This window comes from Phalangium opilio, unplaced genomic scaffold (genome assembly GCF_054372755.1).
Source record: "Phalangium opilio isolate 3A_F unplaced genomic scaffold, DU_Popi_V2 ptg000061l_1, whole genome shotgun sequence".
Classification (NCBI taxonomy): domain Eukaryota; kingdom Metazoa; phylum Arthropoda; class Arachnida; order Opiliones; family Phalangiidae; genus Phalangium; species Phalangium opilio.
In genome coordinates, this window is record NW_028324178.1 from 6,208,763 (window position 1) to 6,233,123 (window position 24,361).

The following is a 24,361-nucleotide window of genomic DNA, read 5'->3' on the forward strand; positions in this document are numbered from 1 at the left end:
ATAGTATATTCTTCTAACGTCATGCTCAAGGGCCATAGTTGGTGTCTTCCGGAGTAATATCTATCGGGGTCAGCGCCAAGCAATTTAGCTACTTGGGGAGAAAATTTAATTTCCACCCATTCCGGTGTTTTGAAATTATACACGATAGCATACCCCCAATTATCAACTGTGTGGTATGTTACTTGAATTTTTTTAAATACTAATTTTTCTAAAGTGTTGGCTACGGCTCGATAAAGCCCTTCGGCGTTTTTCTCTGGCGTTTTACTGGCTTTAAAAGTTTGAGGTAAGAACAATACTGTGTAATTGTCATAATCTTCAGGGTTAATAGGCTTAGGCTCTTCGGGAATAATTGGTTCAGGCTTTTTTTTCGACGGATCAACCGGCTGCGGAAACAAGGGTTTTTCATCAACCGGTGGTGGGGAGGGGGTCGGTAATATGGGTAGCTCAAAAGTAGAGGATGTTGTAGAGTCTGGAGATTTTGAGAGGTCAGGCTTGGATGGGTCGGGTTTCGATAGGTCGGGTTTCGGTAAGTCGGGTTTCGGTAAGTCAGTTTTAGATGGGTCTGTAAATATATATATTTCCTCAACCTCCATTGGCGAGGGGGTCGGCGTCAGTGGTTCAGAAATAGCGGGTTTTGATAGATCGAGTTTCGGTAAGTCAGGCTTTAATGGGTCTGGTGTTGGAGTTTTCGGGTCATCTGGAAGTTTCAGGGGATCTGACTCCGGCTTTGGCTTTGGTTGTTCAACTTTTGGTACTTCGGACTTTGTTGTCTCCGGCTTTGGCTTTGGTTGTTCAACTTTTGGTGGCTCTGTAGTCAAAATCTTTGAAGGATCTGAAGAGACGGGGTTGGCCTAGTTGTTGTTGTTGTTGTAGTAGTAGATGTTGGGCTAGTTGTTGTGGCAGATGTTAGGCTAGTTGTTGTGGTAGATGTTGGCTTAGCCGTTGTGGTAGGGGCTGAATTAGTCGAGCTTGGAGGTATTAGTTTATCCGTACTTGGAGGTATTGGTTTATTTGAACTTGGAGGTATCGGTTTAGTCGAAGTTGGAGGTAACTGTTTATTTGAACTTTGAGGTATTGGTTTAGTCGAACTTGGAGGTAACGGTTTACCTGAAGCTGGAGGTAACGTTTTAGATGGGTCAGGCCCTGAATATGTTGGATAATAAGGCTTTGGAGAGGTTTGTTTTGGAATAGTTATTTTGGGTGGTGGTGGTGGGGGAGGGGTTATTTTGGATGGCTGTGGTTGTACAAATACTACGGGTTCAGTCGTAGCAATAGGTATTGGAAGAAAAGGCGTAGTTCGTGGTAAAATAGGTATAGATGGCGGTACAGGCCTATATTCCGGCTGGGGCTTTTTTCTTATTGGCGGAACTTCATAGTTTGTTTTACGTTTAATGGCTGCCTTAGGAATGTACTTGTAATCAAATTTTTTTTTAAAACTATCTCCAACATTATCAATTTCGATTTCCACGTAATTGTTAGTGTAATTTAAACTTATATTTTTAGCATGCTTTGATACAGGATATTTGGATATATAGGGAACATCTTCGTAATTATTCTCCTTAAATTCAAATAGCGTGGCCAAGGGGGAATCAGCTGGTATTTTGAACCGTATGTTTTCCTCTCCTAAAACTTGCAGGTAAACGGGAAAGTTTGTATCTAACTGTTTTCCTAGGGCCCCGTCTTTATATTTATTCACTAATTTAAAAGATAATTTGCCTTTTAAATACGGATGACTGTTTACATCATCATTTAACAGCTCGACAAAATTTTGGGGCAGTTCGTACTCTTTGGTCTTGGTATAACGATTGACAGGTATCTCTATTTTTTGATATTCAACAGGCTCTCTAACAGCTGCATAGTTGTCACGGTTTAGGTCACTTACGACCTGAATTTCAAACTTGTTAAACTCTTCGCTTATATTCACCCAATGATTTGGAAATATGATTTCCGCCAACCCAACTTCATAATCACTAGTCAAGTTAAGGGGCTGATGCAAATAATTATTAAAACTTGACTGGGTATTGTTTGGATATATATCGAGACACGTATTAGACGTTAGAGTTAAAAAGAAGTCGTCATTCATGACTAACGCCTGTTTGTCAACTAAACCCAATTTCTTAGACTAACGTTATTTTATACATAAAAAAGATTGCCAATGGTTCGGTGGACTGGCCGGGATTTGAACTCGCCACCTTTTTTGGGTATCACATTAGTAAACCCTGCCTTAACCCATTGAGCCATTGGCAATCTTGAAAAACACGCCGTTTATTTTTTATCAAAAACTTTAAAAATTCTTAAACTTTTAAAGTCGCTATCCTTGAAACATCTACGTGAATAGTTAATTAAACCCTACCGCTTCCGATAAAATATTTTCCTCAAAACAAGGAAAGTTTTAAGTCGTCATCCTTGAAACATCTACATGCATAGTTAATTAAACCCGACCCGCTTCCAATAAAATATTTTCCTCAAAACAAGGAAAGTTTTAAGTCGTTATCCTTGAAACATCTACGTGCATAGTTAATTAAACCCTACCCGCTTCCAATAAAATATTTTCCTCAAAACAAGGAAAGTTTTAAGTCGTCATCCTTGAAACATCTACGTGATATTCAAGTATATAAGAGTCGTGTTTTAAAGAGAGAGTTACCAGTTACCTGGCTACACTCTCCTGTTTAACCGTGTTCAGTACCATCTCTACTAAGATGACTTTACCCGCCGATCGTGGAGAAGAGACCAAATTCGATTTTTCCCTCCGTCTCGTCTCAGGAATAGCCTGGGAAGAGACCAAATTCGATTCATGAGCTGGATTTGGGCAACTTTTTTTTGTAATCTTTACTGGTTACATTTGACTACGCAAAGGTTGTCTAAATTGGTGTGGAGGCGTCCCACAACGCAACATCGACCATGGTTCGAGACCAAATGCAGGATATTTATGTCCGAAATCCGGAAAATTTGGTCCCGGACCTTCCATTAAACCAGGTCAAATGATGATATGGAGCTTTATGAATCGTTGTCGAGAGGGATCAACTTTAACTTCATTGCATTGTCATATGTGTCCACACAACTGACTATTGCAATGAAGGAGAAGTTCTGGCGCCAACAACCAGACCTGGACGAGAAGACCAAGTCCCACAGCGGCTCAAATGTAACATCCTTTGGGAGGTAAAGGGTCAACGAGTAATTTTACGAGACATGGCCCGTAAAAGCTGACAAGTCCAGCCCCACCGCATAAGGTTCTACGTACCCTGCACCAGTTAGAACACGTTCTCTTCAGTGGGGCTCTAATTGCAATCTTGACTTCGATGTCCTTCTTAAACTTAACAATTTCACGACATCAGCGTGGTCCTCCTCAGCGCTGGATACATTTTGGACACAAGAAGCGTCGAAAACAACCCAACCTTGTCGAGATGCCGAAGATCTTCGAGAACCGATGGAGAGTTTCACCTAAAAGGCCGTTTTCTAACAATCCTCAACCACCCGGCCTGTCTTTCATCAAAATTCATCCGGCATTGCGGCGTGAAAAGAGACCAAATTCGATTGTTCTGACCACACAGCGTGTTATGCCTACATTTTGAGATCAAGCAGTGCCAAAAACAACCTGTTTTGGATCTAGAAACCTTGTTGTTGTCCGGTAGAAGCGGCGTTAAATAACCTTTGTTTTAATTTAGGATTCAGCGTGTAACGCGTTTTTTTTATGGAGATGCCGAACAAAGCATTCCCAACTCAAAGAAAAGAAGTATTGACCTTCTTGGTGACAAACAATGGCAATATCTTTGTTTATATTTATATTCTTGTTATTCTCTATTTTATTGTATATATTATTTGGTATTTGTTATTAAAAAATCTTTATTTGTATATTTGTCTTTGTTTCTCAGACATGGGCTTATGGCGGGAAATTCAAACAGGGATCTGGCAAAATAACACAAGTCTGGGTTGATCCATTAAAAGGATCATAAAGGAGGCAAAGCATGCTGGAAGGCAGGGTATGTCAGGTAAGATAAAATAGGCTAATCTTGGTTTGGTTTGAGTTTGAGGTTGTCTGGATGGGGAGAGGGCGGCCATCTTGGGGTGGCGGCCATCTTGGATCTCTGCGCAACTAGGTAGCTATCACTACTAACAATGTCTAAGAAACAGCTCCGAAGCAGGTTTGGGGCGTCATCCCATACATCCTCCTTGGTCTTCATCGGAGTCCGAGCCCCCCCAACTTCAAAACACTTCCGACGCCCCTGCTCTGGCATTTATTACAATTAGTTAGATATTTAAAAAAATCTTGATGATTTGGTACTTTCAACATTTTGGGATATAGACAGCATCATTTTCGCCCGGTTCGTAATCTATGCTCATCTGACGTTGTTGGTTTTAAAACCACCCATAAATACCCAAAGTTTCGAGAAATTGCCTGATTGAATGCGTCAATAACGTATTTGCTATTCGTCGGAGAGATCAGTTTCGCTAAATGTAATATAGACGATTTATCGCGTGGTGATTTAAAAATTATTAAGTAATGTGCATTTAAGTTTAAAGTTCTTATTTCTTTTTCAGGGCTATAATAATTTTGCATACTTATGCCGAAAGTGAAACTCACATAGAAATGATGGGTTATCTTAAAAATCACCGGAGCGTGACCCTGGAGCGTTAACGCTTGTTAAAAAGCAGTTTCCAGAGGTCGAATCAGACAATGACCTCAATCCTTACGCGATTATCGCGGCTATTGTAGCGATATCACAAACTCTCGAGGATATAAGCAGAATATTAAAAATGCTAACGCACTTGAAGTCTTCCTGTTATCTAAATGACCTATTGGAATGCTTCTATTACTTGGCGTGCATTTTTTAGACTTTCAAACCATTACTCTCCCGACTTATTAGTGACTTTTTACCAACTCGTCGGTAATACACAAAGCCGACCATGTAGGCCCTACGTCGGCAGTGCTACTAGGGAATGGTGGAAGCCCAGCATGTTAAAATAATAGTAATTCTGTATTTAGAGAATCTCAAACTTTTTAGCCCAGAAGAGCTAATTTTTGGAATCATTCAAGATATGCCTATTGTTGAAACGAAAAATACTCGAGCCGAACTTGAAACTCACATAGAAATGATGGGTTATCTTAAAAATCACCGCAAATACCCTGCACACAGAATAAAAATGCTGTAAAATAAACACTATGGTAATGGCAATAGCGTATGCCATCAAGATATGTTAATTTAGTTGCGCATCCTCCCTGTTTTTAATACCGTCAACAATACTGTTTTTCTAAACAGTGGAACTAACAGTTTTAAGTATTAATTGTTCGTGTATTCAGGGGCGTTCGTAGCTTCAGAGGTTGTTTCAAAGACAGTCTTAACCGTCGATTATATTGTAGGGGCCAATGAAAACACCAGCACAATATTCTGTTTTACTACCAATAAATCACAGTTACATAAAATGTCTGCTGCTGTAAAACTAACAGCAAAATATGTGGTTTTAAACTCACTAAGCACTGTGGATTAAAATTTGGTTTGCTGTGAAAATAAAAACACATCATGCTGTTTCAAACCGCTTATGGTACACTAAAAAATAGGGTTGCTGTAAAAATAACAGCTCTTAGAACAGTTTTAAATCCCGGAGCTTATTTTGATAAAGACGCTCTTTGCTGTTAAACTAAAAGCACTCAAACCTTTATTAAAAACATTAAGCTCTGTTGGATAAGATGCAACTTGTCATTTATATAAGACGACTAGCTGTTTTTAACAGACTGTCCATTAGGGTAGATTTATACTGGTTGCTGTTATACACTCTTAGAAAAAGCGGTGTGCTTTAACACCTTTAAAAGTAGTTTATGTGGGTCCAAATTTGACACCATTACAGGTGTTCATTTACACCCCAGAGAGGGTTTATTAACACTTATTTGAACAATTAGTGTCAAAGAAAAGAATAAAATGGTGCAACAGAGGTTCAGTTTAACACTTTTTTAACTCTTATATCGAAATAAAAGTTAATTTTTACTCCCATATGAGTGTTGCACCATTCCATAAAGGGTGCAGCATAACACCTTTTCGAGTTTAAATAACGCTTTCTGAGTGTCGTATGACACCTTCCTGAGTGGTTGATTTATCAACAAATAGCGCTATGTGCTTAGCAAAGTTCAACCTTGAGAGAACTTAAGAAAACAGTTCTAACAAGCAAGGGTAGTTCTCGCATCAGTGTGAAACTACATAAAAAGTTGGCCACTTGATCGACTTAAAATCCAACGTGAAACTGCATGGTAAGTTGGTCATTTTCAACGACTTAATAATTTCTGAAAAAGGCAGAAAGTTATAAATTAGTATAAATGCATCGGGTATTAAATTGGTTTTGGAGGCGCTAATATCCCAGCAGTAGATACAGACGTATTCGTCAAATTTTATAATCTCTTTTCACGAAGAGTTTTTCGAGCACCAGAAACGCGTTTGACCTAATCTACTCTACCATATTTAAAAAAAGAAAGTCCATGGAAGTGCGAGAACTTGGAACAGTTTGACACTAACGACGTTTTTGAAGCGGAAATTTCTCTAACTGTAACTAAAGTCGACGATTTAGAAGTTAGTGTTCGGATTATTTTGAGGGGGCTAACTTTGAAATTTGGGGGCGCTATAGCCCCCATAAAAGGCTTAGCGTGCCACTCCAAGAGTGTCGCATAACGCTTTTAAGAATGTCGCCTAACACGTTTCAGAGTGTCGCCTAACACGTTTTGTACATTTTCGGTCAATTTTAGAAATAAGTAGGTTGAAATTATAATGAAGAAGAGAAATTGCAAAGTTAAAAAATTAGTTTTAAAATTAGCAATTCACTGACTTTCCAAAATATTTTTATTTTCATTTGGGTCCTTTCATAATAAACGCGGACCTTTTCCAAAAGGCTTAGCATGGTTAGTTAAGATTAGGTTATATTGCTTCAAGGTTTAAATTAAAGTGCTTCAAGGTTTAAATTAAAGTGCTTCAAGGTTTAAAATAAAGTGCTTCAAGGTTTAAAATAAAGTGCTTCAAGGTTTAAAGTAAAGTACTTAATGTTCAAATGATAGCCCCAGTAGCACAAGCCTTTCGCATAACAGTCGGTTAAAAGTCGAATAGTCGGTTTACGGTCCACTCGGCTGTACCATGCTTATTCCGACACTTTTCCGACTCATGAAGCCGACTACTTCTTTTAGATGGCAATGCCGACATCTATCTGACAGTTGGAAAAGAGATGGTTTAAAGTAGGCTTGCCCACCGACTAGAAAATTCCAACTTATTTTTTGCCAATTGATTACCGACTCTCTCGCGCTAGTTGGTATTGTGGCGTTTAAGAAGAGTAAAATTAAAAGCTAAGTTATGCTTAGGCCGTTTAGTAACCGACATTTATCCGACAGTTGGAACTGTGGTGGTTTGAAGTAGGCTTGCCTACCCTCCTAAATATGTAACCCATTTTTGCCAATTGATTACCAACTCCTTCCCGCTAGTCGGTATTGTCACGTTTAAAAAGAGTAAAATGAAAAGCGAAGTTGTTGGTAGGCCTTCTTTTTCCGTGGGACGGCTTTTTTGACTTTTACTATTCCGCATATGCCACCAAATTTTTTTTGTTATATATTTAACTTATACTATATTTCGACCCACAAGCAGAAGTTGATAATACTATATTTTTGGCAACACTAGAAACATAACGTTACAAAAAATTGCAAAACAAGAAAACACATCTGATTTTCTACTTTGAATTTTCCCTTCTGTAATTTTCGGGTCAGGTAACACGCCTCTCTTCTATTGGCGTAACTAAGGTAACGCCATGCACATCATCATCGAAGAGGGCGCTGCCTGCTAGTGCGAAAGCAAGTTAGCCTTTCCAGTATCTCTGACGTGGCTGGGAAGTTAGAATCATGTTTAAACGAGATTTTTGTGATCGAAAATGATTAGTTCTAGGCTTGCTAACTTTTAATTTCATCGCTAAGGTTCTTTGTCACACTATATAAACTAGAATCGTCTTCGTTTTTCACGTAAGGTTTGAATTTTGTTATTGAATTATCTACCTCTTAGAGCCAGTTTTATGCATAAGTCTTTGCTTTTTACCTAGCTTCTCATCTGCTGGGAACCACACCCCTATAAAGTGAAACCAAAACTTAAACGTTTATGTATACCTTCAGTTTCTTTGTTTGAATATAAAAGAAGCAAGTGTTTTGGGACGTTTGGAGTTCAAAAACCTTATATATTAAGTATTTTAAAGATTTTTGGTTGTGAAAATAATACTGAATTCCAAAATAGATCTCAATTTGTTTTAGTTAGAGAATTGTTATGCGGTTTCAAACATTTTAAGAGAAAAATGTGTCAAGTAATACCCTTTAGAATTGTATGTTTTTCTTTTTCCTTAAAAAATCTGTAAGTGTATATTTTTCATTAAGATTTTTGTAATTTAAGAGATAGTAACTGGCCACATCGAAGATATTAACAATGAATATTAATAAATGCTTTAATTGATGTAAATATTATACTCGCCCTGAAAAATTTTACTTTTTGTTAAAACCAATTAGCTAGGCAGCTTATATTTCCATTCGACTAGTCGTGTAATATCGAATACATTGTTTAATTATATAAAAACGTCTTGGTTTGGACCAAGGCCGAAAAAACAAACGATATGTGTGAGGTTTATCAATTGACTGAAGTATCAGATATTGAAATTTTTTCTAGTTATTTTTATACACTCAATCCTTAATCAATATTTAATTCAATCAACTGATTTTACTGTTAATCGACCTAGTCCCTCTAAATTAATTGAAAAAATTACATATCTACGCTTTTTCAAGAACAATTACATTTTCCGAAAACATTTTATCGTGAAATTAATTTATCATGTTGAGGATACAGTATTGAATATTTGAAATGTTCTACTGGATGTCTAAAACAAGCAAGCGAACTTTGGCACAACTCGAATGGAAAATGTAAATATTTGATCGTGGATGCCAAACAAGGGTGTTGCGCGAATTTATACATTTAATTTCGTATATCGAAATGCTACATTTCTATTGTCGCCTCTTTGATGGTAAAGTTGCACTGGAACTTCCTTTTCCGTACCTAAGAATTTCTTGGTCATAACTCAGTCTATGGTAATATTGGCTGAGTGTGTTGCGACGGCTCAGATGACCCATACACTGAAACCACTGGTGATTATAAAATGCCATATATTTTGAAAATAGAGGAAGGGAGGGGGTGTCGGAGTTAAATGTGACCTTCTTGGCATAATTAGTAATGAATGATGTGTTTAACCATATTATTTCCGCGGGAAATGAATATAACAAGTCTGAGAAGTATTTCTGTTTATGTGATCTTTACCCTTTACCACACAGGATAAACTTTGTTGCTTTGTCTTAAGTAGACGGCATTCACTCTAAACGACAGTCTTATCAACAACTTAAAACAGATTTAAACTTCTTTTGGTGCAAACTTGAAAATTTGTCAAGCCAGCAACAATTAAAACTATGTCGGTCAAGATGCTCACAAGTTAGTGAGCATCGACACGAAATCCCTTCAAAATAATTAATTTCATGATAAAATGTTTTCGGAAAATGTAATTGTTCTTGAAAAAGCGTAGATATGTAATTTTTTCAATTAATTTAGAGGGACTAGGTCGATTAACAGTAAAATCAGTTGATTGAATTAAATATTGATTAAGGATTGAGTGTATAAAAATAACTAGAAAAAATTTCAATATCTGATACTTCAGTCAATTGATAAACCTCACACATATCGTTTGTTTTTTCGGCCTTGGTCCAAACCAAGACGTTTTTATATAATATCTGTCGCTTCAGTCTTAATGTAATTAAATTTTGAGTAATTATGTTTTCTTTACCGCTTATTATTATGTCCAATTACGATGGTCAAAACATGCATCTAGCAGGGCCCGAACGTTGCACCTTCCGCGTGTTAGGCGGACGAGATAACCACTACACTACACATACCTGGTAATAATGAGATTCCTAAGAGATCTTAGCTTATTATTATGTCCAATCACGATGGTCAAAACATGCATCTACCAGGGCTCGAACCCGGGACCTTCCGCATGTAAAGCGGACGTTATAACCACTACACAATGAATACTTGGTTATTCTGAGTTTTCGAAGAGATCTAGCTTATTATTGCGTCCAATAACGATAGTCAAGTCATGTATCTACCAGGGCTCGAACCTGGGACCTTCCGAGTGTAAAGCGGACGTGATAACCACTACACCATAGATACTTAGTTATTTTGAGTTTTCGAAGAGCTCTAGCATTATTATTATGTCCAATCACGATGGTCGAAACAAGTACTTCTGTAATTAACTAAAATTAACATACTTAGACTTAATTGTTTCTGATTAGACTAGCCGATCGCACACCCTGAATACTTAATTGTTAATTTAAGAGTATTCCGAAAAGTAACTTCGCTCTAGTTTTTCAGTTAGAGGTGGTTAAATATCACGAAAAACCCCATGTTAATCTCCATAGGAAAATTGGTAAAAGCATGTGAATTTTGCTTTAACGTTACAAAAGAGTATCAAGTCATATCTACAAGGGCCTACCGGCCCTGTAGAATATTTGAAATTGTTAGAGTTGACCTGCATGTTACTTGAAATATTCAAAGTACAAATTCTTAAGTGTTGTTCATTGAAAATGTATTAAAGAAATTTCAATACTAGGTATCAGTATCCTTTACTATAAGCGAATGAAGCCTCGAGTTAAGGCTTGATCGTGGCAAAAGCGTCGGACCTCTTGCTGACAGGCGGTTAAGTCGACTCTCAAACGTGCTGGATGAGGGTCGTATTTCATTCGTGTCGTAACCGTCGGTAAACCAGTGGGCCGTCGTCCAACCGGGCGGACACTTCGATTCTCAAACCCTTACTCTACCAGCCCTTTACCGACGATTTACCGTTCCTATACTAAAAAGCCGCGAAATCGTCGAATTGAGTGCGGCTTTAGGTAGGCATAATGACGCCGATATATAGTCGGCCAACATTCGATTTATAGTAGCCTCAAAACGGTAGGAAAAGCGTCGGGCCGTCGTCCCGCCGGGCGGACATTTCGACTCTCAAACCCTTACTCTACCAGCCCTTTACCGACGATTTACCGTTCCGATACTAAAAAACCGCGAAATCGTCGGATTAAGCGCGGCTTAAGGTAGGCATAATGACGCCGACATATAGTCGGCCAACAGTCGTTTTATAGTAGCCTCCAAACAGTAGGAAAACCGGCGGGCCGTCGTCCCTCCAGGCGGACATTTCAACTTTCAAACTATTACTCTCCCGACTTATTAGTGACTATTTACCAACTCGTCGGTAAAACACAAAGCCGACCATGTAGGCCCTACGTCGGCAGTGCTACTAGGGAATAGGGACTTTTAAGGCCTCATAAGCTGGACCGAGAAGCATTTGAAACGACGTTTAAAGGAGAATTTTTGGAACGGGTCATAACTACCGAAATACCTGGAAGGTCTAGTGTTCTTCGTTTCCATGATAGCGCGCAGCATTTATTAAACAACGAATGGTACAATACTAGGAAAACTGATCCAGAAGAAGAAAAGATTAGACTTCTGAAGACTAGCGCGGCTATATTAGTTAAAGATATTAAACTAAGATATTTCGATTGTGATTCATACCCACCCATAGAAGATATAATTTCAGGGGGTGAGAAAGATATCCCCGAATCCATAAAAGTATTTTTAGAAGCATTACTGGGCGGTAATAATCCTACTAAAGAAAAAAATGAAAAATATTTGCTATAGCAAACGCACTAATAGCCATAACTAGATCTCGATCTTACGTCGCACCAGTTTTAAGTAGCCTAGCTATACATTTACATCGAAAATATGGTTCTAAAGATTTAATTGATATTTTGTCAAAACTAGGATTTTGTAGCTCTTATAAAGAAGCTCTAAAATTTGAATCATCTGTTGTTGTTAATTCAGATGTGCAATTTGAAAGTGACGGATTTATTCAATACGTTTTCGACAATGCGGATTTTAATGTAAAAACCTTAGACGGTCACGGTACATTTCACTCAATGGGTGGTATAGTTTGTGTAACGCCTGATAATTCCATGAAAACCTCACAAAACGTACCTAGGCCTAAGAGCATTATTATTGCAATTGATATTGGTAAATTTGGAAATATTGAAGTTAAATATTTTGAGAAAAAGAATGATAATGCTTTAGGCAATGTAAAACTTGAACAGTTAAACTATGGACTAGAAGGTTCAGATATGTTGAAGCGTATAAATATTTTAAATACTCTTTGGCTTAACAATGGCTCTAAATTCAATACCATGAATGTATCATGGAACGGTTACATGTCTGTTGCCGTTTCTCTTTCTAGTCATGTAAAGAGTAAAATTATTGCTCTTCCGTTTATAAACTTAGACCCTGGAAACTTAAGTACTATATATACTGCCCTTCATTTTGCAAAAGCCCAGTGCGAAAAGCACAATCAACGACACTGTCTAGTTACGTTTGACCAGCCCCTTTTTCTGAAAGCGGTGCAGTTGGTTGAATCTTTTAGTTCTGAAGATCCAATTAGCAAAATATCCGTCCGATTAGGGGGATTTCATACCGAGATGTCTTATATCGGTTCGATTGGGTATATAATGTGTGGTAGTGGAATCGAAGAGCTTTGGGAAACGGTCTACGCTAAGAATTCTGTACCTCATATGATAAATGTCCATGCTTATTCACGCTCAATAAGGGCTCACCTTCTCACGCAACAGGCCTTGTCATCGTTCCTTTTCAAGGAAATTAAACTTTGATGAGCTAGATTTAAGTGAGCTAGAATTTATTTACAAAAACCCAACAGAAGAAAATTTAAAAAAAGAATTATTGGAAAAACTTCACGATGCCTTCATTGCAAACCTTGTTAAAATTGGGCAAAGAAGTCGTACTGCGAAGCTATGGACAATGTACTGGATGATGGTAGAGAATGCAAAATTGTTCATTTACGCCGAAAGATGTGGGTTATGGTCTCTCCACCTACACAGTCTCAGTCAAATGATTCCATTTTTCTTCGCGAGTGGACATTTGAATTATGCAAAATCGTCTCTACTGTATTTAAAACAAATGGCAAAACTTGAGAACATAATGAGCCCTGATGATCTACAGAAGTTCACTCATGAAGGCTTCTTTACGATTCGCCGAACTGATAAAAATTGGTCTGGAAATTGGACGGACATGGTAATCGAACAAAATCTAATGCGAGCTATGAAATCTACTGGTGGACTAACGCATGGTAGGGGACTTACTGACAGTTCTTTGGCCAAATGGATTGCTTCAATGCCCTTTTGCTCCGATATCAGTAACGCTATAGAAACTTTTGCTCATGTTCATTTTAAAGCGGTGAGCAACACGTAGATCTAAGAGACTCTAGGCGGGCACGTGATGGTCAAGATTTAGACAAATTCTTAGACTGGTTCAACAACCATCCCCCATTTAGCACCGAAATTGATGAAAATCTTATTTCTTTATCGAGCGGAAGAGTAGGCGATGAAAATATTAACTGTGAAAGAACTCAAGAAATAGGAGATACGTTAGTAACCAACACTGTAGGGAAGAAACTAAAAGATGTTAAATTTAAACGTAATGACAAAGTGAAAACGCTCGCGCTTGTCAACAAAAAGAGCGTCCGAATTAACAACGAAGACATTCCAATAAATCCGATTCAATTATTTAACCGAATAATCTGCACTAACAAGACATCTGAAGAGTTAGAACACTGTTTCCAGTACGAACTGGCTTCGTATCCGCCATCCTTGTTCGTTGATGGCCAACTTCGCAAAGGAACAAAATCAAATTTTCTGAAAGAACTTGATAAAGTTGAGAAACCCATGGATTCCTTACCCAAGGCAGACAAGATGATTTACGTGCTTGACGGAGGATTTTTCCTACACAAAGTAGTTTGGCAACGGCCGTCTACTTACGGAGAAATTTTCGTACAGTATATGAAATTTTTACACTTTCATTATGGTTCGGACATAACTGTTGTATTTGATGGATACGATGAGTCAGTTCCTTCAACCAAAGTTCAAGAACATATTCGAAGAGCCAAATCTTCCGCAGATGTTGTTCTACAGGAAAACCTTGTCAACTCGCAGAGCCAATCAGAGTTTCTTGGAAACACTAACAACAAAAAACAGTTCATATCAAAGCTATTCAAGCATTTAATGAAAGCCTTTATCAAAGTTGTTCAAGCACAATCCGACGCTGATACCGTTATAGTATCAACCGCGCTTTCCCTCAAATCACCAAAAAATTCAGTTTGTGTTATTGCTGAAGATACAGATGTAGCAGTGTTACTGGTCTATCATGCGACTGAAAAAAACACATACATGATGCGTCCTGGAAAGTTAGCCAAGTAAGATAAAGTTACTGATGTCTATGAACTTAAAAATAAACTAGGAAAGACAGCGGCTATTTTGCCTTTTATTCATGCTCTATCCGGGTGTGATAGTACTTCAGCCTTCTACAAGAAAGGGAAGCTATCGCTTTCGAAACTATTCCAGGGAAATACTAACTTAGCCCAGGCCGCTCTATTGTTCAATGGCGAAAATTCAAATAAGAAAGAGCTTGTGAACGCTGGTGAACAAATTGTCCTAAAACTGTATGGAGCCACACCCAAAATCAAAAGCCTAAACAGGCAAAGGTATCTTCTGTACAACAAAATTGTTTCTAAACAAATACTGAAAAGCAATTTTGAACTGGCAGCCCTTCCACCAACTAACAGCGCATTAGAACAGCACATATATCGTGTGTATCATCAAACCCAGGATTGGCTCTATAGAAAGTTGAACGCGGACGAATGGGGATGGAAATTATGTAGTAATAGTTTGGTCCCGATTTATTGTGATCAACCTCCCGCTCCATTTAGCATACTTAAGCTAATATTCTGTGGATGCAAATCCACTAACTGTACAAAAGCATGCTCCTGTAGAAAATATGGAATGTTATGTACTGCCATGTGCGGAGAGTGTAATGGAATATCATGTCTTAACTCCTGCCGCGAAGTTTATGATACTGATGACGAAGATATTGAATAATGTAAGCTAATTAATAACTTAATAAGCACAGAAAAGAAACAAAACATTATTAAATGATTGCGAACCAATTTTCTAAAACAAAATTGAAGTATTTTTGTCTTAATTCGGGGAAAATAACGAGATCCGAAATTAATGATGTGGTGTTTTGAATGTAACTTTTGATCTAATTTGAATATTTAGATGTAGTCTGTTTTGTTAAATGCGTAATAACACGTAAAATCAAATTGCTCTTCGCTTTTATGTGTCTAAATCTAACGGTTTTGCCGAAACTTGCAAAAAACCAAATTTTCCAAGATGGCGGCCATTTTTGGAGATGTTCCACCCCCCCCCCCCTACAATAGGCAACTTTTTCCCCTTCATTAGCAGCATGGGTAGATGCCATTTCCGTTGAGAGTTGCTTGTCTCTAATTTTGTCCGAGTCAAATTGCATTTGCACTGTACTATATAGGGAAATAGGCCTATCTCGTTCCGTAGGAAGATATTGAGAGTCAGGAAAACACATACCTTCAATGCATCTTAAAGTATTTTCTTTTTATTCAGTAAACAAGAAAGTTCAACTAAAACTTCAAATAATTTTCCAGAAGGAGGACGCGACAGTGATAACACAATTAAACTCAAAATAACCGGACCCGAGCCTGGTTCTATACTGTAGCCGGTGACTACCGATCACTATGTTAAGAGAAGAGCGACTGACTCATGTTTTGTTATCGACGTTTCTTTACGACTCGGTATGAACAAAATAAGGGGAGGGGTAAGGAGGGATCTCCGAAGACGTGGCTGAACATAAGGAACTCGCGAAGCCAACCGTCGTCTGCAACGAGTTCTGGTGAACCGTTGCATTCTCCCCCCCCCCCAAGAGAAAAATGGAAAAAAGGGAGTAGGGAACCAAGCTCGGGAGCGATCAATAAGAAGAACATAAATTATATGTTAGAAAAGTATAGAAATAGTGTTTCTTTTTCTAATTTGGCGCGAAGCGTTTAAAGTTCCGAATAGTCCACGCGGGAGGTTTTAATACCGCGTTTACGATCTTTCTGCACAAATTTCCGCGGGCAGACCATGGCGCGGTGCAGACCAACGGCCTGGCGGGTCGGGTTATATAAGGAAAACCATTTGGTGTCACCGGATACAGTCGAGCGCGATCAGACTCGAGCATACCTTCCCATGCAATGGGGAACATCACTCGATTGCGCGGTGGGGCTCGAAGATATGGTATGTCCGGTACGAATAAGCGATCATACTCCGACACCTCATACATTTGTTCCTGGGGATGGGAATTGGTCCATAATCCTGATGGAGGCGTTCAAGCTGGGTGTACAAGGGTAGAGTGTCGCGAAAGGGGACTGTGGGACGACGAGGAGAGTCGGGTCGAACCTCTTCGTCGACGTTGTTTGCGGCTTCTGCACCCGTTATTGGTTGTCCGTCGTCTGACGCTTCCGTATTGGGCATCCGTTGTGCGTCGTTAGACGCTTCCGCATTGGGCGTCGGTTGTTCGTCCACTGGGACGGGGGCTTCGATAGCGGAGTCGGAGGGTATTAGGAGTCGAGTGGCAACGGACGGCATCTGAACCGTCAGACCGGGAGCGGGAAGAAGGGCAGCGATTCTTTCCATGGTAGCCTGTAAGGTTAAGGCAGATGTAACGGGGAAGGTCACTTGCAGTTGCGTTGGGGTGTAAACAGTCGGTTCCAGCGGAACAGTGTTCTGTTCAGGCTCTTCTATTATCGGAATCAAATCCTGTTGCTCGGCGTCGTCCGGATGAAGTTGTAAAATTTCGGTGGTCTGATCTTCGTCGTGATGATCCCCAAGGCCAGGACGGAGTTGTACAGGTTCGGGCATGATGGCCTGTTGAACTCTGGCATGATTAATCCGATCGTCAGCAAGTGTGAAGTGCCTTGCCGGAGGCAAGGAAACTACAGGCAAATCCCGTGGAAGGGGGTTGATTAAAAATTCTTCCGGTGCGCACACCGAGGGGGATCCCCTAAAACGACGAGGTACCACTCTCCAATAGAGGGGACGATCTGGCTCTCTCCTAGAAAATTATAGTAAATAACGATTAAAAGTTTCCCTAAGGATGTAGGGTAGACGAATATCTTCGTGGTTAGACTGCAGTTAAGACGGTTCTCCTTGGGTGAGCTAACCGGATTCGTTCCAAAGGTGGTTTGGCGATGGGCGTTCTCTTAAAACAAAAGTCACTTGGTTCTAAATCTAGTATTCCCTTATCCCTTAAATATTGACTGATTTCATTAGGGGAGCGTAATATACGGCTCTTCCAGCCAGGGGGATAATAGTAATTGTCCATTTTCACTCTTCCGGGTTGGACCGTGTGGCGATAGCACAGTTCACGAATCCATCCCTTCCGGAAAGGTTTTTCATAATTGGTTTGCTCTATGCTCCGGAATGGAGGGACCTATTAGGGATTGAGTGTCATCTCCACTACTCGAAGATTCAGATTCTTCTATTATAGCGGAAGGCGGAGGATCGCCTTTCGGGCTTGTTGATAAGGTATGGACCTTCTGCGTTTTCTTTCGGGGTCTTGTAGACGAACTTCCTGTTTCTGGCGCTCAGACGCGTTTTCTTTTTCGTTTGATATTTGCAACCTGGGCAGCGTTTTCGGAGGAGGACGAACTCAATTCGTCCCGCACTTGAGCTCTTGGCCGGACTACTCGTCGACTAGACCTAATCCTGGGATCCTTGGTCGGTGGACTTCGACTAGATACCTTTCTCAATTGTTTCTTCTTTTGTCTAATGATAGAAGATGTGGTTGTCGGGTGACTTCTCTTACGGAGATCGGGGATCTCAGGTGCGTCACTCGTGAGGCTGCTACTTGACAATTTTCTCAATGGGCGTCGCTTTGGTCCTGGAGCCGCGGAGGAGGTTGTCGGATGACATCCTCTTTCCGGTTCCGGGTCGGATGCTCTATCTGCGACCAAAATTCTTGCCATTTGTTGATGTCTCCCGAGAATCTTTCTATGTTGATTTGTGGTAATTTGACTGTCGGCATCTGGATTGATAGAACGTGTGTTAATTCGGTCTCCGCATCTTCGTTGAATTGGTCATATCGATTAACCGGCACTCTTAACCTTGATGAGGTTTCTTGACCTTCATTTACGTTTAAGTCTTGAAGCGTAATCTTACAGAGAGCTTTACAATTGATAATCTTCTCTACGTACTCTTCACACTATGAGTTCATCGTCATACTCTTCAGTTATGGTGATTTCTTCTTCAACTAGAGCATCCAGTTCCTTCGGTTTCAATTCTTTGTCTTCAAGTTGTAATAAGTAACTTGTTATACTGGTCCTTGACAAAGCCGTCGCAGATGCTCCAAGTTCGTTTTCAATCTTGTGAATTAACCTTCTAAGTGAGCTTCTTACAGTACCTCGCTTCCTTTTTAGCTTCGCAAAATGATCCATGATGTCGTTTGATGTCTTAGAGTGTACGTCCTCTTGTTGTATAATTTTCACGCGCCACAACTATGTTAATCGTCCGCTAACAGTCTACAATATTTCTTTACGCAACTAAACTATCCCTCCCGGGTTTCGGCACCATGAAATTAATCCCGACTACACTTCGTTGAAATCTACTGAATTTTACCTAAAGGTATAGGATAATATTTAGTTGAAGAAATATATGTACTCGCACAATTAGTAACGTGATCGAAAAACAATACTTTATTTATGCGCGATAAGTTTCGCGTGGTACAGTCTTTAAAAACGCAAGGCTAACTAACTTCAACTTAAACTAGCGGTCAAAGGTAAACTCGTATCGTCTTTTTAAAGCAACTAAATTTAATATTTAAAAGAGTAAAAAATCCGAAATTAAAGACAATTATTTTTTAGCTCTTTTTCGACACCACGGTCCACTGGTCTTCCGTCTATTCCACATAGACAACAATCTGTATCAATGGCTTCTACTCCATTATCATCGTTTGGTTTTAGGATATACGCGGCGATCAGCTAGGGTTACGAGAAACGTCTAGCCTCCCTAAGGCGAGATCGGCCACCAAAGGTTTTCGCAATTGCGCTTTTTCCTTACTATTTTAAGGGAAACGATTTCCATATATATACCATAATTTTAAAAGAATCGGGTAAGAGGGGTACGCTTCAATTTAAACGTCAATATTAGCAAAGTATGAGAAGATAATAGGTATAACTTTATTTTAAACGATTTAACTATTATTAATGTTAATTATTGAAGATTAAAATAATTAAAAATAATTATATTTATTTAAATATTAAAGATAAACCTCTCGTGCAAAGAGAGATATTATCATTGCCTCCTATATCTACCAAGGCCCGTGCATGCGATATATTTCATTCATTGCCTTCTATATCTATCAAGACCCGTGCATTGCGATATATTTTACAAAACAACAACCAAAATGGAAAGTTCCTATCAGAAACATGATAATTTCTTTTCTCTGTATATGAATTGAAAATATGGATAATATTGCGCTCCTTCTTTAATGGTATGAATCCTTGCCTGTCTATTAATATTTTACGTAGGAGTAATACGTTTTTAGCGAAGTCTAGAGAGGAAAAACATAATCGAGATTGTTTCGGAAAAAAAATACTGCTTCCACTAATGGGTTTATACTCCTTGTTACTGTTGTATAGAGTAATCATGATAAAAGCTTAAAAAATTACGAGAGGACAGACCTTTTTTATCCTCTTGTTTTATTCTTAATAAGAATATAAAACATTTATTTTGTATCAAAAATATTTTTGGTGCTAAGATTGCTTTAGAAAAATCCAAACGGTTAGGCATTGGTAAAAAAGACATGTGTAAGCTATTTGCAGAGATGATAATTATTTTACACGTTTTAAATTAGACTGAAGCTTCCACTATTGTGTTTATGCTCCTTGTTTGTTTGACTGAAAAAATCTAGGTGTAGATAACAGTCAGACCAAAAATTTCAAAAATATATATTTTAAATCTAATCAGATACGCCCACCTAGTTGAAAATAGACCTTTTAAATTTGCGGGAGCCATTCTTGAGAATGTTTCTTTGCTTGTAGGTTGTCAATTTATCTACCAGTAAATATTTGTGCTTGGAAGTTGGATATTAAGTCAAATTAAGTGTTTGTAAAGAGCCAGCAGGTTTTTGCCGCTTCTTTTTGTGAGTATTTGATTTTTGTATGTAAAATGAAGGAAGATAATGTTGAGAGTAAGGACGAAATGCGGAAGCGCAAAAGGGCGGGAAAGGATGAGGGCAAAAAGGTCGACGTTTTCATTGGATACTTAAGGCTATATAATCTTCTCGACACGGAGAGGTAATATTTTGGTTTTCCCAACTTGTAATTAATGTGTTTTTATTTAACCTTAATGTTAATAAACCGAGTTATTTACCCAACACACGTGTTATAATTCGTCCGCCATAATGTGTTTAGGCATGGATTAAGAATGCGCTTGAGTGTGAAATTTGTTTTCACGCTATAGGATAGGCAACTCCCTATCTCGAACGACAGCTTATTCTGTATGTACTCTGCTACAACTTCGGTTGTCAGCACAATAAATCGTGGACGAATTGGATAAATTCAACTTAGTTTTTTTAGGATGAAATGTTTTAAAATAAAAAAAGAGAAATAAACGTAATAAAGAATAAAATTAAAATAGTGAAAAACTGTGGTAAAATGCAAAAATATTTAAATTAAAGAATAAAAAAATCTTAACTTAGTGTAAAAGGCCAAAAAATTGAACTAACATAAAATAAAATGTATTACTACAATTTATATCGTTTAATGCCTACTGCGAGGGGCAATTGCCACCCAATATGTCTATGGTATTCGTTAAAGTCCTGTGGTTCTCACTGTCTAAGCCTATCACCATCGGTTCGGGTTTACTTCCTGGTTCAAGACTATAGCGCGGAGGGATCTAATTCCGTGGGATGCGATATCAAATTCAAAAGTTTACTAGAACTGGTAGGTTCAACCGTATCATCTTCCATTCCTTTTCTTCGGGAATTGGTGGACGCGCAATGCCTTTGAAACTAGCCCGGATGGCCCATAAAGCAGACCGGGCAGCTGCCCAGGGCCCCGCTAAGTATCAAATTCCCACGGGCCGTTTAAGAAATGCACAATTTGTATTTGCAAATCAAATTTATTTCAATAAATCGAACTGTTTGAAAATTCAGATCACATTAACATATCACTGGGAAGATAATAGCTAGCCCATGTTGCAATTCAAACTGGACTTATAACTTTCCCTAGAACTAGAATTTACACGTTCGTGATTGGTCATAACCCATGCAGACGATGCGCGAGCAGTTTAATGAAGCAGGAATGCTTGATCTATTAGGCTCTGACACAATTGTACGTGGAACCAAAATATAACTAGACGATATTCTGAAATAAATTCTTGAGGGCCGGTAGGCCCTTCTAGATAAGATTCCACACCCTTCCGTAATGTTTAAGAAATTATTCTTAGCGTCCTATAGAAAAAGCATGGGATTTTTGGTGGTCCACTCCATCGAATAACTCCGAAACTACTGCGAAGTTAAGGTTCGGAACACTTTTGAATTATCAAGCAACTATGGAATGTTGAACTTCTGAAGTTCGATTAAGAACAATTAAGTATATTTTATTTTAATTAATTTATAAATCATGGTAAAACCGTTACATATATTACACTGTTAGCATAACATTTTGTTCAGCCTCCAACGGGTTTGTGGCAAATAGGATAACGCGTCTGCCTACGGAGCAGAAGATTGCAGGTTCGAGTCCTTCCAAGCTCGGTGTTTATTTTTACAGATATTTTATGCATCATAAAAGAAATAATCATATAAATACAATGTTTGGATAATTTTTTTGTTACGAAGTACGGGCATGTGGCGTAATGGATAACGCGTTTGCGTTCTAGGCAAAACATTACAGGTTCGAGTCTTGGAAAGCTCGTTGTCTATTTTTGATACAAAAATAGAAGGGAAAATTCTTAAATAACCAACTTTCAAAGAAATGTGCGCGTGCTGGCGCGTGGTTTAGAAATAACTTCTTTTTTCAAACCTTTACAAAAAGGTCAACTGTACTTTACTCAGAGAGATGTGCCTTCGCTAGACTACTGCTGTAAAGTTTTTGTGTGAAAAAAGTGCACCTCCTTGGTTGCAAAACCTTGGATATAACTCTGAAAATTCTTTTCACATCGTAATGTTAAGCTCCGTAGAGATTAACATTAAGAGTTAGGATTGAGTATAAATAGAAAACCACTGACGCGATTTTCTAAATTATGGGTCAATTAAAAATTTTATTGGACAAAGTTCAGTGTGCTATTTTTATATCCGGACCAGGTCAGGATAAGTGAAACTATCTCAGGGCCGTAAATAAGCACAGGACACTGGACATTGCCCAATAGTTTTGAATTAACAAGCAACTATTGAATTTTGAACTTCTGAAGTTTCATTAAGAACAATTAAGTCCAAGTATTTTAATTTAATTAATTTATTATGGTAAAACCGTTACTTGTTATGTTTGTACACTCATATAGATGACGCTAACCCTCAGTGATAACGACAGATAGTCGCGCTCTGGCAGCCATAGGGTAAGTAACATAACCTTCTCTCCCAATAAGAACCCTTGTATAAAATCAATGTAACAGCCTCAAATCTAAAGATTAAAAACCAGCTGCTAATTTAAAACTGCAATTTGACTACATTTAAAGACATGTTACAGGTCTGCAATAGTGATGGAAAAGTAGAAATGCAGCTGCTAATTTAAAAGCAATTCGACTACATTTATAGATATGTTACAGGTCTGCAAAAGTGATGCAAAAGTAGAAATTCAGCTGCCAATTTAAAACTGTAATTTGACCACATTTAGAACCATACAGGTATTAAAGTAGGACATTTTACTTGAATTGAATACCTGCAATATGTCTATAAATGTGGAATAGTTACAGTTTTAAATTTTAAGCTTGATTTCAACTTTTCCATCACTTTTGCAGACTTGTAACATGTCTATAAATGTAGTCAAATTGCAGTTTTAAGCTAGCATCTGGTATTTCTACTTTTCAATATGTTTTGCAGACCTGTTACATGTCTATAAATATGGTCAAATTACAGTTTTAAATTTGCAGCTTGATTTCTACTTTTCCATCACTTTTGCAGACCTGTTCCATGTCTATAAATATGGTCAAATTACACTTTTAAATTGGCAGCTGGAATTCTACTTTTGCATCACTTTTTCAGACTTGTAACATGTCTATAAATGTGGTCAAGCTGCAGTTTTAAACTAGCAGCTGGTATTTCTACTTTTTCATCACTTTTGCAGATCTGTAACATGTCTATAACTGTGGTTTTAAACAATTTTAAACTAGCAGCTGTTTTTTCTACTTTTGCATCGCGTTTGCAGAATCGCGCTGCATATTTCTGCCAGTACAGTCAAATAACAGTTAATAAACAGAAAATGTAGAAACGGCAGACAATTTGCAGTTCTGGAATTGCTTTGAAATTTTCGCGTTTTTCGAGCTGCAGAAAATGTAGCCGTAATGTATACATAGTACAGCGTGGTAGCGATAAAAAAGCGCATATGCAGATGAATTACAGCTTAAAATTTTTGTACGGGTAAGCCTGTGCGAGTCCAGTTTTATGGGCTTCGAGTCGAGTCTCGAGTCCAAAAATAAGGTCTTATAGAATCTCGAGTAGAGTCTTTTAACTGGTATCGAGTCCTCGAGTCCTAAATTCAGCTTCAAAACTACGTCTCAAGTCCAGTATTGAGTCATGATAAATTATATCAAGTCCCAGTCGAGTCCTAATAAATTATTTCATGTCAAAATCAAGGCTAAATATTTTATACTCTTCATTTGTTCAAATATCACAGCTTGGATATAAAAAGTAGCAAACGTCAATAAACATGTTCTAGCTGACGTCAAATTTTTGTCCAATCACCTGTCTTCTCTAAAATCTAAATCGGTAAAACCCCACTAGATACCGCGCTCTACTTGAAATTCCGAGTCACCGAGTTCAGGCGAAACACATGGATAAAGGATGAGCGTGAGGAAATTTGTTTTCACGCTAGAGGGTAGGCAACTCCCTATCTCCGAAGGCAGCTTCGATATATACTTTGTTGCAGTTTCGGTTGTCAGCACGAGAAAGCTAGGCCTCTATGTAATGAAGATTTGTGCGTGCTGACAAGAGACGAAAGAAGAATAAATTCTTTATCCAAAGTAAACATTTTTCGACTTGATATGGTGTTAAGCCTCGGTTCAGGTCCTCCTCAAGTCCAGTAGTGAGGATTTTTGAGGACTCGAAATTATTCTCAAGTCCTAAAATTTTTATTTTCAAGCCTCGAGTACTCGCACAGGCCTGGTTTTTACATAGACAGAGTTTGGCGCATTTGACTTTAG

General features: G+C 38.4%; 1 non-coding gene across 1 annotated transcript; it reads right to left on the reverse strand.

The window, feature by feature from the left end:
- Positions 1 to 10,141: 10,141 nt before the first annotated feature.
- Positions 10,142 to 10,214, reverse strand: TRNAV-UAC (transfer RNA valine (anticodon UAC)). Its single transcript has one exon. It is a non-coding gene; the product is annotated as a tRNA-Val (tRNA).
- Between the last annotated feature and the right edge of the window lie 14,147 nt (positions 10,215 to 24,361).